We start from the raw sequence: 14245 nt of genomic DNA on the forward strand, positions 1-14245 counted from the left end.
TACAGTTTACATCATGTACCTTTTTAGCAGGTCAGAGAATAATATTTTTTGCGGGAGTTCTACTTTAATATTATTTTTCACAGGACATCTTAGACCTTTCTATTGTACCATTGGATGACAGATATATATCTTATATATATAAAAATGAGTTTCTGTCTGTCTGGACGTCTGTCTGTCTGTTCTTTATGTGCGACCAAACGACTAGACCGATCTTAACAAAATTTGGCACACAGGAACATCAGGTGTCCGGGAAGGTTTTAGATCGGGTCTCAGCTCTCTAGGACATACCGTTTCTGAGATATTCTCCAAAAATGACCTGCATTAGCCAATACAAGCTTGCAAGTCTTTCTATTCAAATCCCAACTGCCATACACACGGTCACATGTCCCTTATCAGCTAATAGAAGCTTGCAGGCTTTTAGTCTCCACATACACACAGTTTTACTCCAGGTTTCCATAACAACCCAGGCATTTTTCTTCACTGCAGTAGGTCAGATTTAGGCTAGGGATACACAACGACATGTTTTGCTTGACAAAAGGGCACTATACTGAGACATTGATGTTGCACAACAATTTTTATAATGATAGTCTATGGTGTTGCACTGCGACATGCGACATGCGCAGAAAAATCCATCTTGGAGTCATGTCACAGTCGCAGCATGTCGCATGTCACAGTGCAACACCATAGCCTATCATTATAAAAATTGTTGTGCGACAAAATCTCGCGCAGGGGGCAGGGGCCACTATTAAAAGGGCAGCTGCTGTGGAGGTCATTGTTAAGGGACAGGGGCCACTATTAAAAGGGCAGCTGTTGTGGACCTCACTGTTAAAGGAGCGGGCACTGTGGAGGTAATTCATTGTGGATGTTACTATTAAGGGGGCAGGCTGCTGTGGAGGTCAATGTTAATGGGGCAGGGGCCACTATTAAAGGGGCAGCTGCTGTGGAGGTCACTGTTAAGTCAACAGGGTACTGTGAGGTCACTGTTAAGGAAGTGGGGTACTGTGGAGGTCACTGTTAAGGGAACGGGGTACTGTGAAGGTCACTGTTAAGGGAATGGGGTACTGTGGAGGTCACTGTTAAGGGAACGGGGTACTGTGGCAGTCACTGTTAAAGGGACAGGTGCTGTGGAGGTCTCTGTAAAGGGGCAGGGAACAGTGGACACAGATAAGGTGATGGTCCCCTATGGAGGTCAGTGTTAAGGGACGGGTGCTGTATAGGTCATTGTTAAGGGGGCAGGCCTCTGAGGAGGTCAATGTCAAGGGAGTGGGATTATTATTATTATTTATTATTAAAGCGCCATTCATTCCATAGCGCTGTACATATGATAAGCGGTGCACATACATAATACAGACAATTGCACTAATCATAAACAAGACAAGTTACAAACTGGTACAGGAGGAGAGAGGGCCCTGCCCGTGAGGGCTTACAATCTACATGGTATGAGGATGCTGTGAAACTCACTGTTAAAGGGGCGGGCTGCAGTGGAGGTCAAAGTTAAGGGGATGGGCTGTTGTGGAGGTCCCTTTTTAAGGAGGCGGGGCACTGTGGGGGGTCAGTGTTAAGGGGCGAGGGGCTGTGGAGTTCACTGTTAAGGGGGCAGGGTGCTGTAGAGGTCACTGTTATGGAGGATACTGTCGCTATCTTTTAACAACACACAGAAACATTAAATGAAATATACCATTGCGAAGTTGGGTCCTTCTGCTAGTCTCTTTTATATATATATATATAAAAATGAGTTTCTGTCTGTCTGGAGGTTCTTTTTGTGCGACCAAACGACTGGACCGATCTTTACCAAATTTGGCACACAGGTACATCAGGTGTCCGGGAAGGTTTAAGAACGGGTCTCAGCTCTTTAGGATGTACCGCTCCTGAGATATTACCAAAATATGATCTGCATTAGCCTATAGAAGCCAGCAAGCCTTTTACTTAAATCCGAACTGCCATTTACACGGTCACATGTCCTTTATTAGCCAATAGAAGCTCGCAGGTCGTACTCCAGGTTGCCATAACAACTGATCACAGGTTTTAGTAGTTCACAGGTCCTTAAATATTCAGTCATATGATGTATGACGGCACAACTACACTGCTACATGCATGGGGGCAGGGGCCACTATTAAACAGACGGGCGCTTAGGAGGTCACTGTTAAAGGGGTGGGAACTGTAGACATCACTGTTAAAGGGGCAGGCACTGCAGAGGTCACTGTTAAAGGGGCAGGCACTGTGGAAGTCACTGTTAAAGGGGCAAGTACTGTGGAGGTCACTGTTAAAGGAGCGGCCACTATGAAGTTCACTGTTAAAGGGGTGGTAAAGGGGCGGGCACTGTGGAGGTCACTGTTGAAGGGGTGGGCACTGTGAAGGTCACTGTTAAAGGGGCAGCAACTATGAAGGTCACTGTTAAAGGGGTGGTCAATGTTAAAGGGGCAGGCACTGTGGAGGTCAATGTTAAAGGGGCAGCCACTGTGGAGGTCATTGTTAAAGGGGTGGGCACTGTGGAGGTCAATGTTAAAGGGGCAGCCACTGTGGAGGTCAATGTTAAAGGGGCAGCCACTGTGAAGGTCAATGTTAAAGGGGTGGCCACTGTTAAGGTCACTTTTAAAGGGGCAGGCACTCTGGAGATCACTGTTAAAGGGGCAGGCACTATGGAGGTCATTGGTAAAGGGGCAGGCACTGTGCAGGTCACTGTTAAAGATGCGGTCATTGTTAAAGAGGTGGGCACTGTGGAGGTCACTGTTATGGGGAATACTGTTGATATCTTTTTACGACACACGGAAACATAAAATTAAATAGATGAAATATACCATTAAGAAGCCGGGTCCTTCTGCTAGTCTCTTATATATTTATAAATGAGTTTCTGTCTGTCCCGATGTCTGTCTGTCTGTTCTTTATGCGCGACCAAACGACTGGACCGATCTTAACCAAATTTGGCACACAGGTACATCAGGTGTTTGGGGAGGTTTTAGACGGGTCTCAGCTCTCTAGGACATACTGTTCCTGAGATATTCCTAAAAAATGACCTGCATTAGCCAATATAAGCCAGCAAGTCTTTCTCTTCAAATCCCAACTGCCATACACACGGTCACATGTCCCTTATCAGCCAATAGAAGCTCTCAGGCTCCTAGCCTCCACATACACACAGTATTACTCCAGGTTTCCATAACAACCCAGCCATTTTTCTTCACTGCTGTAGGTCAGCTTTAGGCTTGGGCTACACAACGACATAGGGCACAACTACACTGCAAAATTGATGTTGCACAATAATTTTTATAATGATAGTCTATGGTGTTGCACTGCGACATGCGTTATGCAGCAACTGTGACGTGACAGTCACAGGGGTTTTATTTTTGGGGAGATACAAAGATGATTTTTTGATTTTGTGCTGAGGCACTTTTTCATGAATTTGTTTTAGCACTAAATTTAAATACAATTGGTCTAAGCTTTACAGCTGAAACACATAGGAAAATAATAATTTTTTTGGACTTAAAGACTGTCCTGGAGCCTGATGGCAAATTATAAATAGAAATATTCAGAAAGGCCACATCATCAAATAATTTATTACATTGGGGAAGCTATCATCCCTCAGCCCTAAAGAAAAGAATCCCAGTAGGGCAATATTTAAGAGCCAAAAGAAACTGCTCTAGTTAAAAGGTCTTTGAGGAAGAAAGCAAATTACTTTACAGAAGGTTTATAGCAAGAGACTAATCTAGAAAAGTTTTACATAAAGCCTATGCTAGAGCCAAGACAATGGAGAGGACAGAGCTACTAAAAGAAAAAACGGTGAGTGACAGCTCTAAAAAAGTGAGATGTATTGGCACATTTGACATTAAATATAAGTACTTCAAATATTCAAACAACACTGGCATGTTTTGCAAATGGATGCTGATCTAACAGAGATCATTACTAAAGATCGAACCATTACATACAGTATAGAAGGGGGGGATTTCTGAAGGAAAAATAAGTTCATAGCCATTACCAAGAGAAAAAAGAAAGTTGAGTCACATGGCTACAGATAAAAACTAAAGGGTCATACCCATGTGGAGCATGCACCTTCTGCAGCTATATGCCAGTAAAAAAAAACAAAAAAAACATAAATCCAGTAGATGGGAAAAAAAAAAAGATTAATTAGCATATCAATTGCCAGGCCTATGGAGTTGCACATATAGTAAAATGTAGCTGCCCAAAATTTTACGTAGGCAAGATGGTACAGGGACTTAGATGGTGCATCTCTAGGCACCTGAGTAGTATCAACACAAAGGCATATACCTCAATTTCAAGAATATTAGGCAGTAACATCAAGGGAATGTAAAGAGTCTAAAATTCTGGGGTGTCAGTCACCTGAAACTATGCCCTAGACAAGGCAATATAGACAGAAGGCTATTACAGGAAGAAAAAAAAACTGGTGGATCTATCGCCTGCAGAGTTTAACTCCAAATTGACTTAACAAAGGTTTCACTTTTTCATCATTGTTATAGATTTTCAGTCAATTCTAAGTTAAATATTAAGCACAAGAAGATATTGTGGGAGGAAAAATTTAAATGGAAGCAGATTGCAAATAAGGAATCTTAGCACGAGGCTAACTTAAAAGAATAATAACTTGTCCACTACTATATAACAGAAGTTTAAAGTTGAATAGAAAAAATCTATAGTAAGTTAATAATATAGTAATGAGGAACTTCTCTCGAGCTTCAATGAAATGGTAATCAAAAGAAGGCAATTTTTATAGAAGTTTGAAAGAATAAATAAGAGCTCCATCTAGTGATGGAAAATAAGACCGGGAAAATAAGATGTATAAAGATCAATTTGAGAATAGGTAGGGGTAGAAGAATAAAAGTGAACTTACCTGTGATTGCAGAAGAGAGGCAGATAATGAGGGGATGCAAGGATAAGTACACTCCTATGGCTAATCTCCTCTTCAACAGTTAAATATAAAAGAAGGGAGAAAGCAATATTAGATAAAATATCAATAAGCTGATGACAAAACTAAGTAAATCAGAAGCCTACCTTGAAGTGAAATGTGGACATTTACAATTAGATAAGCAGATGCTTACTAATATAATCAAGCACAATACGAATCAGCCTCTAGAAGGAAGACCCTGACATGAATAGACAGAGGCAAATATTACAGTAGTATATAATGCATAGTCAACAAACCATGATGGACCAATTAATCTTCAAGAAAAACTATAAGCTATTTTAAGTGATATCAAAATGATAAGAAGAAATCTGAGAAGATCGTAACATAGTAACATAGTACATAAGGCAGAAAAAATACATTTGTCCATCCAGTTCGGCCTGTCATCCTGCAAGTTGATCCAGAGGAAGGCAAAAAAAAAAACTGTGAGGTAGAAGCCAATTTTCCCCACTTTAGGGGAATAAAAAATTCCTTCCTGACTCCAATCAGGCAATCAGAATAACTCCCTGGATCAACGACCCCTCTCTAGTAGCTATAGCCTGTAATATTATTACACTCCAGAAATACATCCAGGCCCCTCTTGAATTCCTTTATTGTACTCACCATCACCACCTCCTCAAGCAGAGAGTTCCATAGTCTCACTGCTTTTACCGTAAAGAATCCTCTTCTATGTTTGTGTACAAACCTTCTTTCCTCCAGACGCAGAGGGTATCCCCTTGTCACAGTCACAGTCCTGGGGATAAATAGATGATGGGAGAGATCTCTGTACTGGCCCCTGATATATTTAAACATAGTAATTAGATCTCCCCTCAGTCGTCTTTTTTCTAAAGTGAATAACCCTAATTTTGATAATCTTTCAGGGTACTGTAGTTGCCCCATTCCAGTTATTACTTTAGTTGCCCTCCTCTGGACCCACTCCAGCTCTGCCATGTCTGCCTTGTTCACAGGAGCCCAGAACTGTACACAGTACTCCATGTGTGGTCTGACTAGTGAATTGTAAAGTGGTAGGACTATGTTCTCATCACGGGCATCTATGCCCCTTTTGATGCAACCCATTATCTTATTGACCTTGGCTGCAGCTGCCTGACACTGTTTTTTGCAGCTTAGTTTGCTGTTTATTAAAATTCCTAGATCCTTTTCCATGTCAGTGTTACCGAGTGTTCTACCATTTAGTATGTACAGGTGACTTGCATTATTCCTTCCCATGTGCATAACTTTACATTTGTCAGTGTTAAACCTCATCTGCCAATTATTTGCCCAAGCCTCCAATCTATCCAGATCCCTCTGTAGCTGTATATTGTCCTCTTCAGTGTGAATTACTTTACTCAGTTTAGTGTCATCTGTGAAAATTTATATTTTACTATGCAAACCTTCTACAATATCATTAATAAATATATTGAAGAGAATAGGGCCCAATACTGACCCCTGAGGTACCCCACTAGTGACAGTGACCCAATCTGAGTGTGTACTATTAATAACCACCCTCTGTTTTCTATCACTCAGCCAGTAACTTACCCACATACAGACATTGATTCGCCGCTGTCAAGTCTAGAACTTACCTCCTCATAGAAACTGATTAAATTAGTTTGGCATGACCGATCCCTCATGAAGCCATGCTGATATGATGTTATTTGCTTGTTTTCATTGAGATTCTCCAAAGATAGCATCTCTTAGAAAACCTTCAAACAGTTTACCCACAACAGATGTTAAACTTACCGGCCTATAGTTTCCAGGCTCTGTTTTTGGACCCTTTTTGAATACTGGCACCGCATTTTCTATGCGCCAATCCTGTGGGACATTCCCTATCAGTATAGAGTACGCAAATATCAGAAATAAGGGTCTGGCTATGACATTACTTAATTCCCTTAGAATATGGGGGTGTATGCCATCTGGCCCTGGCGAACCATCACCATAAGGGAGAATTTAGAGTAACTATATCACTATAAGAGTAAGCAAGATGATAGGAGCAGCTATAAATATATTAAAAAATTGTGAGAATAAGCCTAATGGATATATACCTGAGACATTGAGCAATCTGGGGACTAAGTTCAAAGACAGGCACAGTAGTGACACTAAGAGAGGATGGAGACTAAGTCCCTGGACATGTGCGATACTGAGCATGAACTATGTGATGGAAGTCTTCTGACATGCACAACAGCATCATCTGGAGAACGTGAAAAACAAAGTTTATTGACATGCGAAGGATAGTGTCACTCTCCGTATCGCCACATCAGAGTATTAGGAACAAGTGACCTGCTGTTAGGGTCAGGCTGACAGTAACCTCTAGCAAGTAATCGCCAGTAGGATAAGGTAAGGTGTACATGGATACAGTTAAAGGTCAGTTAGACGTGGATACACAGTATAGGAGAATAGATTTAAGAGCGACCTCCACCCAACCAACCAGAAGATGCCAGGTTGCTGGCAAACATGTCGGGGGCATACTGAATGTGTACATACAATATGAGAATACAATCTCAAGAATGTGGCTGAAGTGTGAATGGATAGCAAGCTTCACATTGCTATGGGACTTCTGAGAATACCCTTGCGCTATTTTTGGAAGTCCCACAATGATGAATGGAGGGAAGGCTGCACATGTGTGGCATGCTCCCCTTTCCATGTAAAAGGAGTGGACTACAGAGGTGGGGACCACACATATTGGAAATGTATGGCATACCCTGCTGTGTGCTTTGTTTGGTCAGTATACCTTTACTACACTCTTGTATCTAAGCCTGTTGCAAGTCTGTATATTAAAGAGGTTGGACAGGAGTTTTATACTGATGACTTATCCTCAGGATAGGTCATCCATATTTGCTCAGTGGGAGTCCGACACCTGGCACCCCTGCCGATCAGCTGTTTGAAGAGGAGGCGGCGCTCAAAGCTAGTTCTGCTTCCTGTTCATTACATTGCTTATCGTGTCCTGTGGAGCGGCGGCATGGTGTAATTACAAGTTCTCGCTCTATTCAAGTAAATGGAGCGAGTACTTGTAATTATACTGCGAGACGAAGGGCAGTCTAATCAAGAGGAAGCAGCGCTCGCATAGATATCAGATATTGATGTCTTATTCTGGGGAAAGGTCATCAATATAAAACCCCTGCAAAATCCCTTTAAGTACTATACTGTTTGATCTCTTTCACATGAAGCGTATCAAAATCCGGCCATATTCCAACTCCAGAATATGCATAGATTCCTGGTGCGATACCATCCAGATTGTCATCAGTAATGATTCAGTAATTCATCCAGATTTACATGCGTATTCCTTCCTTCCTGCATTTTTGATGCACTTCCAAAGACTATAATGGGCATATTTGGAAGCAAATATGCAAAACACTAGGACATACTGCATACAGCAAATACTGAGGGAAATTTTAAGCCCATGTAAATAGTCCTATTCATTAACATTAGAAGCGAATTCCAGTACATGAAATATGTGTCATAAATGGACTGGACACACGCTTGTGTGAATAAGGCCTCACTCTGTGTAAGTGGTAGTGATGCATGCAATAATCAGCATTTCATTATAGGCATTGTTAATATCTATACAGTTTACATGGCTCCAGTTTTATGAGTGGGTAAATTTGTAATGTATTGTATGTTGTTAACCTGAAATAATGATGTAATAATGATGAAATTGGATTTTTATATAATTTTTATATAATTTTGTGAAGTGTGTGGGCTTTTTTGACATTTATATAGTTATAACTAGTGATGGCCTTGCGGTTCGCCCGGCGGTAGTTTCGCAAGTTTTACATTGTGAAGAACTTTGACCCATGACACATCCATCAGGTGGGACAGGACAGCCAATTGAGACGTTTCAGCACATGGACATACCCCCTACCTTATAAATAAACCTGATCTGGGCGCCATTTTACATTTAGTCTTTTGCCAGTGTAGGGAGAGGTTGCTGTGTGGAGCAGGGACAGGCTGTTAGGGACACCAAACGCTAACTAATAAGGCCGCAAAAGTCCTTTTACGGACTGGTATAGGTGTGCTATCGATAGGTGTGACATACTGAGGGGTGTAATATACTTATAATATACTTTCTAACATAGAAAGTATATTATAGTGCAGTTGTATTGTGCAGCAGTTGTGTGCGGTTCTGCTGAGATACCGCAGCTAGATAGAGGGACAAATGCTATTGGAACAAATGTCTACTGGTGTGATATACCAGTTGCCCCCCCAAAAAAACTGATTAAAGCAGGAGTGTTATATACCAATAATATAGTTTCTATATAGTGCAGTTGGGTAGTGCAGCATTTGTTTGCAGTTTTGCTGCGTTAACTCAGCTACAGATAGGGACAAACGACATTGGAACTAATCATTTCTACTGGTGTGATTTACCAGTTTCCCCCCCAAAAAAATTGATTGAAGCAGGGGTGTTATATACCAATAATATAGTTTCTATATAGTGCAGTTGGGTAGTGCAGCATTTGTTTGCGGTTTTGCTGCATTACCTCTGCTACAGATAGTGACAAACGCTATTGGAACAAATAATTTCTACTGGTGTGATATACCAGTTGCCCCCCCCCAAAAAAATAGATTGAAGCAGGGGTGTTATATACTAATAATATACTTTCTATATAGTGCATTTGGGTAGTGCAGCATTTGTTTGCAGTTTTGCTGCATTACCTCAGCTACAGATAGGGACAAATTACATTGAAACAAATAATTTCTACTGGTGTGATATACCAGTTGCCCCCCCAAAAAAATTGATTGAAGCAGGGGTGTTATATACCAATAATATACTTTCTATATAGTGCATTTGGGTAGTGCAGCATTTGTTTGCGGTTTAGCTGTGTTACCGCAGCTACAGATAGAGACAAACACTATTGGAACAAATAATTTCTACTGGTGTGATATATCAGTTGCCCCCGCCAAAAAACTGATTGAAGCAGTGGTGTGATATACCAGTTATATACTTTCTATATAGTGCAGTTGGGCAGTGCAGCATTTGTTTGTGGTTTAGCTGCATTACCTCTGCTACAGATAGTGACAAACGCTATTGGAACAAATAATTTCTACTGGTGTGATTTACCAGTTGCCCCCCAAAAAATTGATTGAAGTAGGGGTGTTATATACCAATAATATACTTTCTATATAGTGCATTTGGGTAGTGCAGCATTTGTTTGCGGTTTAGCTGCGTTACCTCTGCTAGATGATATATCCCCCTCTAGTATGTCACTGTCCATGTTGTGGGACGATTTGTACACATCTACTAAGTATTTGGTGGCTGCAAATTTGAGCTAAAGGTTTTTCAGGTTTGCCTACCATTAAAGTGAATGGGGCCCGCCGCAAACTTGCAGTTCGCAAACATTTGATCGCATTCACGTTCGTGAACCGTCCCGGCCCATGTTCGTCCATCACTAGTTATAACACAATCCTGTATTTATGTGCCAGGCTATTATCAATTAATCTATGAAAACCATCAATAACATGCATTATGGTCTATGAGTCACAGTAAAATAGCAGCATTGCAGCTGTTTGCTCTGAGACTTCTGTTTTCCTATGGAGAAAGAAAGTCTCAAGCAATCATGTAACATGTTAAAAAATATGGATGGGCACTCATATATGAAGATATAGGACGCAGTTTATTTATTCTATAACAATAAAATACAATGAATTAAAAATGTAGATAAATAAAATGGTTACAAATAAAATTTGATATCCTTTGGCTGGAGATGAAAATAGCACAAAAATCCTCAATCCTCACTGAGCTATCCCCATAGGTTTCTGTAATTTATGAGGAGAGGGAGAGGACAATCGTGCAATAAATCTCAATCCAAACAGATAAATCAAATCTATAAAATGGCATATATATCCAGTCTAAGAACGCATTAAATATTACATCTATATATCCTATATTCAAATATAAAATGCACACATGTGCTGTATTGCCGCTGACTAATCCTGGTTGTTAGAAGTGTATCAAAGATATACAAACAACGTTCCACATGTGCTGCTTTTCCTTTGTGCTTGATATTCTTTTTGCAAAATTTATCTAATCTCCGTTGTATCAACAGAGTAATATTGCGATTCAACCTGATAGCGGTTGTTAACACAGAAAGGTCCTTAGCATATTACTAAGTGCAGTTTGTTGTCTCTCCTTAAGGTAACTTTAATGTTTTGCCTCATAGATTTTGTACCCAGTGTCTGGGCTTACCTTTGCCTAGTTCTTTGGTTGCGGGGGCTTGCGAATGGATTACTACTCCGTTTCAGAGGCCGGCGTCCCGGCTATGGAGTTTATCGCGTCCCACGTGTACTTCCCGGCTGATTTCAAGAGCTGGCTCAATACAAGAGTTTCGCACTTGCAGCTTTAGGCGCAGGTCAATGACGTAATGAGGTCTTTCTAAGATAGCAGGAAACTTTTATCTTCTTCTTTGTAGTGCACTTGTGTCCATAGGAAACGGTGTATTTGTCCAAGGTTTCACCAGACGCGTTTCAGGGAGACGCTTTCCCCTTCTTCAGTGGTATACCCCGATTCTGTGAATCAATGTAATTTATACTAAATCTAGGTTCCAATCAAAACCTGGTCCGGATCCAGAATTCACCAAAAAGCCGGTCTGGCTCAGGATTTTTGATCTCAATTTCTATCCTTATAGCCTACTTGCGTTTTTAGTGCGTTTTTTTCCCTTTTCTATATTGTATTTGCGGTTTTGTGTTTATATTATAATCCACTTATAATTTGATTAGATAGGACATTTCGTTCTTAGGATATACTTCTTAATATATTATTATATAGTATAAATATACAATAAATAAATATAAAAGATATAAAAATACAAAAATATATAAGGCATATGTGTGTAAAAAATACATATAAAATCACATAGAGTGTACATATACAAACTATTTGCAAATTTCTGCAGTTTCTAGATATGGAGAGTAATTCTCTTCTGAATAGATCCCTTCTGGGTCAATTTCATCAAAAAACGCATCTGCGTTTTTATTGCGTTTTTTCTACATTATTTGCGTTTTTCTCTCCTATTAATGTTTTTTCGTAGAAATACATGGACAGAATATGAAAAAAGTTGAAAAAATGAAAATATATAATTTTTCATAGGAGAAATATTGGTTTTTCATAGGAGAAATATTTCTTAGGTGTAGAACGCGGGGGGCCCATGTCGGGTAGAGGGAGAGTTGCAGTGCTGGAATAATACAGCCCGACATGCAACTCTGCGTCGACACCCACACGGACCACCCTATCCTCATATGAACCCAAATATCTCAAGTTCTGCGTTTAATCCTCTCGGCAGTAAACTGCCGAACTCATAGATTTTTCTAGATTCCGCCCTTGATAATCTTTCGATCTGATTTCCTCCTCGCCAGTGTTTGTCTACCTTTTCCAGTGCCATGAAGGAGAGACCCTTAGGGTCCTGATTGTGTGCGACCTTGAAGTGTCTGGACAGCGAGTGTTTGTCACAACCTTTGGTGATATTATTCAGGTGCTCTGCTATCCTGACTTTCAAGGCTCGCTTAGTCCTACCTATGTATTGTCTCCGACATGGACACTGGATCAGGTATATGACATTGGAGGAGTCACAAGTGAGGAAATGTTTAATATTCATAGAGTGGGAATTTTGTGTGGAGGTAACTGATACTGTTTTCTTTGGGAATTTAGTTCTTTTACATCCCAAACATCTCCCACATCTAAAGAAACCTTTTGGTTGAAGCCAGTTCATTATAAGGCCTTTTTTGGGGTTTTCTTTTATTGATGGTGCTATTTGTATTCCCAAATTTGGGGCCTTTGAATATATTATTTTAGGTTTTGGGGGCAGAAGCGACCCTATGGTTTTATCATTATGCAAATGATGCCAATGGGATTTTACAATATATTCGATCTGCCTTGCCTGAGTGTTATATGGCAAAATAATACGGAAGCCCAAATTTTCTTCTTCCCTTGATTTTTGTGGTGATTAGACCCGAACTTCGTCCCGAACCCGAACCCCATTGAAGTATCCATTTTTTGCCGTTGGTTTCTGGAAAGTATTGCACACGTATCTATTCTCTCTTCGTGTGATTTCGATATCCAAAAATTCTACCCTCTCATTTCCAATATTGGAGGTGAATTTTAAATTTTTCACATTATCATTAATTTTGTTTATGAATATATCTAAATTTTCTTTGGTTCTGCCCCAAATAAATATAATATCGTCTATGTAACGCCGCCATAGGACCAGGTCCGCCCCCAGTTCGGGGTCGATATTACTAGCCTCCCAATGTGCCAAAAACAGGTTGGCATAACTGAGGGCGAACTTGGTACCCATGGCGGTTCCCCTCCTCTGTACATAGAATTGATCTGAGAAGAGAAAATAGTTACGGTGCAAGATGTGATTCACTCCCTCCAATAGATATTCAATTTGGTCCTTGTTCCACAGTTTGTTCCTAGATAGTTGTTCTCTCAGGGCTAAAATGCCCTGATCATGGTCAATGATAGTATAGAGGGACTGGACGTCCAATGTACCCATAATCCAATGGTTATGGACATCCAGGCCCTCTAAAATACCCACAATCTCGGTTGTATCACGTACATAGGATTTAATTTTCTTCACTTCGGGTTGGAGTAAAGTGTCTATGTACTGTGACAAATTCACTGTTAAAGATCCAATGCCCGAAATAATAGGGCGGCCTGGCGGGTCCACAATATTTTTGTGGACTTTAGGTAAACAATAGAAAATAGGTAATCTACCTGGTGTGTCCATAATAAAATTAAATTCCTGTTGTGTTAAAATTCCCTGTTGTAATCCTTTTTTACAGAGATTAGAAAGGTCCTGTCTATAAGTCTCCGTGGAGTCCTTTTTTAGGGGAGAATATGTGGTCTGGTCTCCTAATTGTTTGAGACATTCAATATTATATTGATCTTCTCCCCAGATCACAATAGCCCTTCCTTTATCCGCTGGGCGGATAACTACTTTTTCGTTTTTTTGTAGCTCCCTTATAGCATTCATTTCTCCATGTGTTAGATTATTTCTATATCCTTTTTTTATCTTTAATTTTTCCAAATCTGTTTCTACATTTTTTTGAAATGCAGCTATTTCAGGACCAATTTCTGCTCTGGGGAATTTTTTTGATTTTTTCTTTAATTGTGTGTGAATGTAGGAATCCTTTATTTGTTGTTCCACGATTGGTGGATTTTTAATGAAATATTTTTTCAGACAGATTTTTAGAATAAACTTTTGAATACCTATATAGGTATCAAATTTATTCAAAGAAGCTGACGGTGCAAACTTTAGACCCTTATTTAAAAGTTTAATCTGTGTAGTGGTGAGATCTATTTTACTTAAATTGATGATATTATTTTTTAAATTCAGTGATAATTCCTGTGTTCTCCTCTTTCTCTGT

This window comes from Bufo bufo, chromosome 5 (assembly GCF_905171765.1).
Source record: "Bufo bufo chromosome 5, aBufBuf1.1, whole genome shotgun sequence".
In the NCBI taxonomy this organism is placed as follows: domain Eukaryota; kingdom Metazoa; phylum Chordata; class Amphibia; order Anura; family Bufonidae; genus Bufo; species Bufo bufo.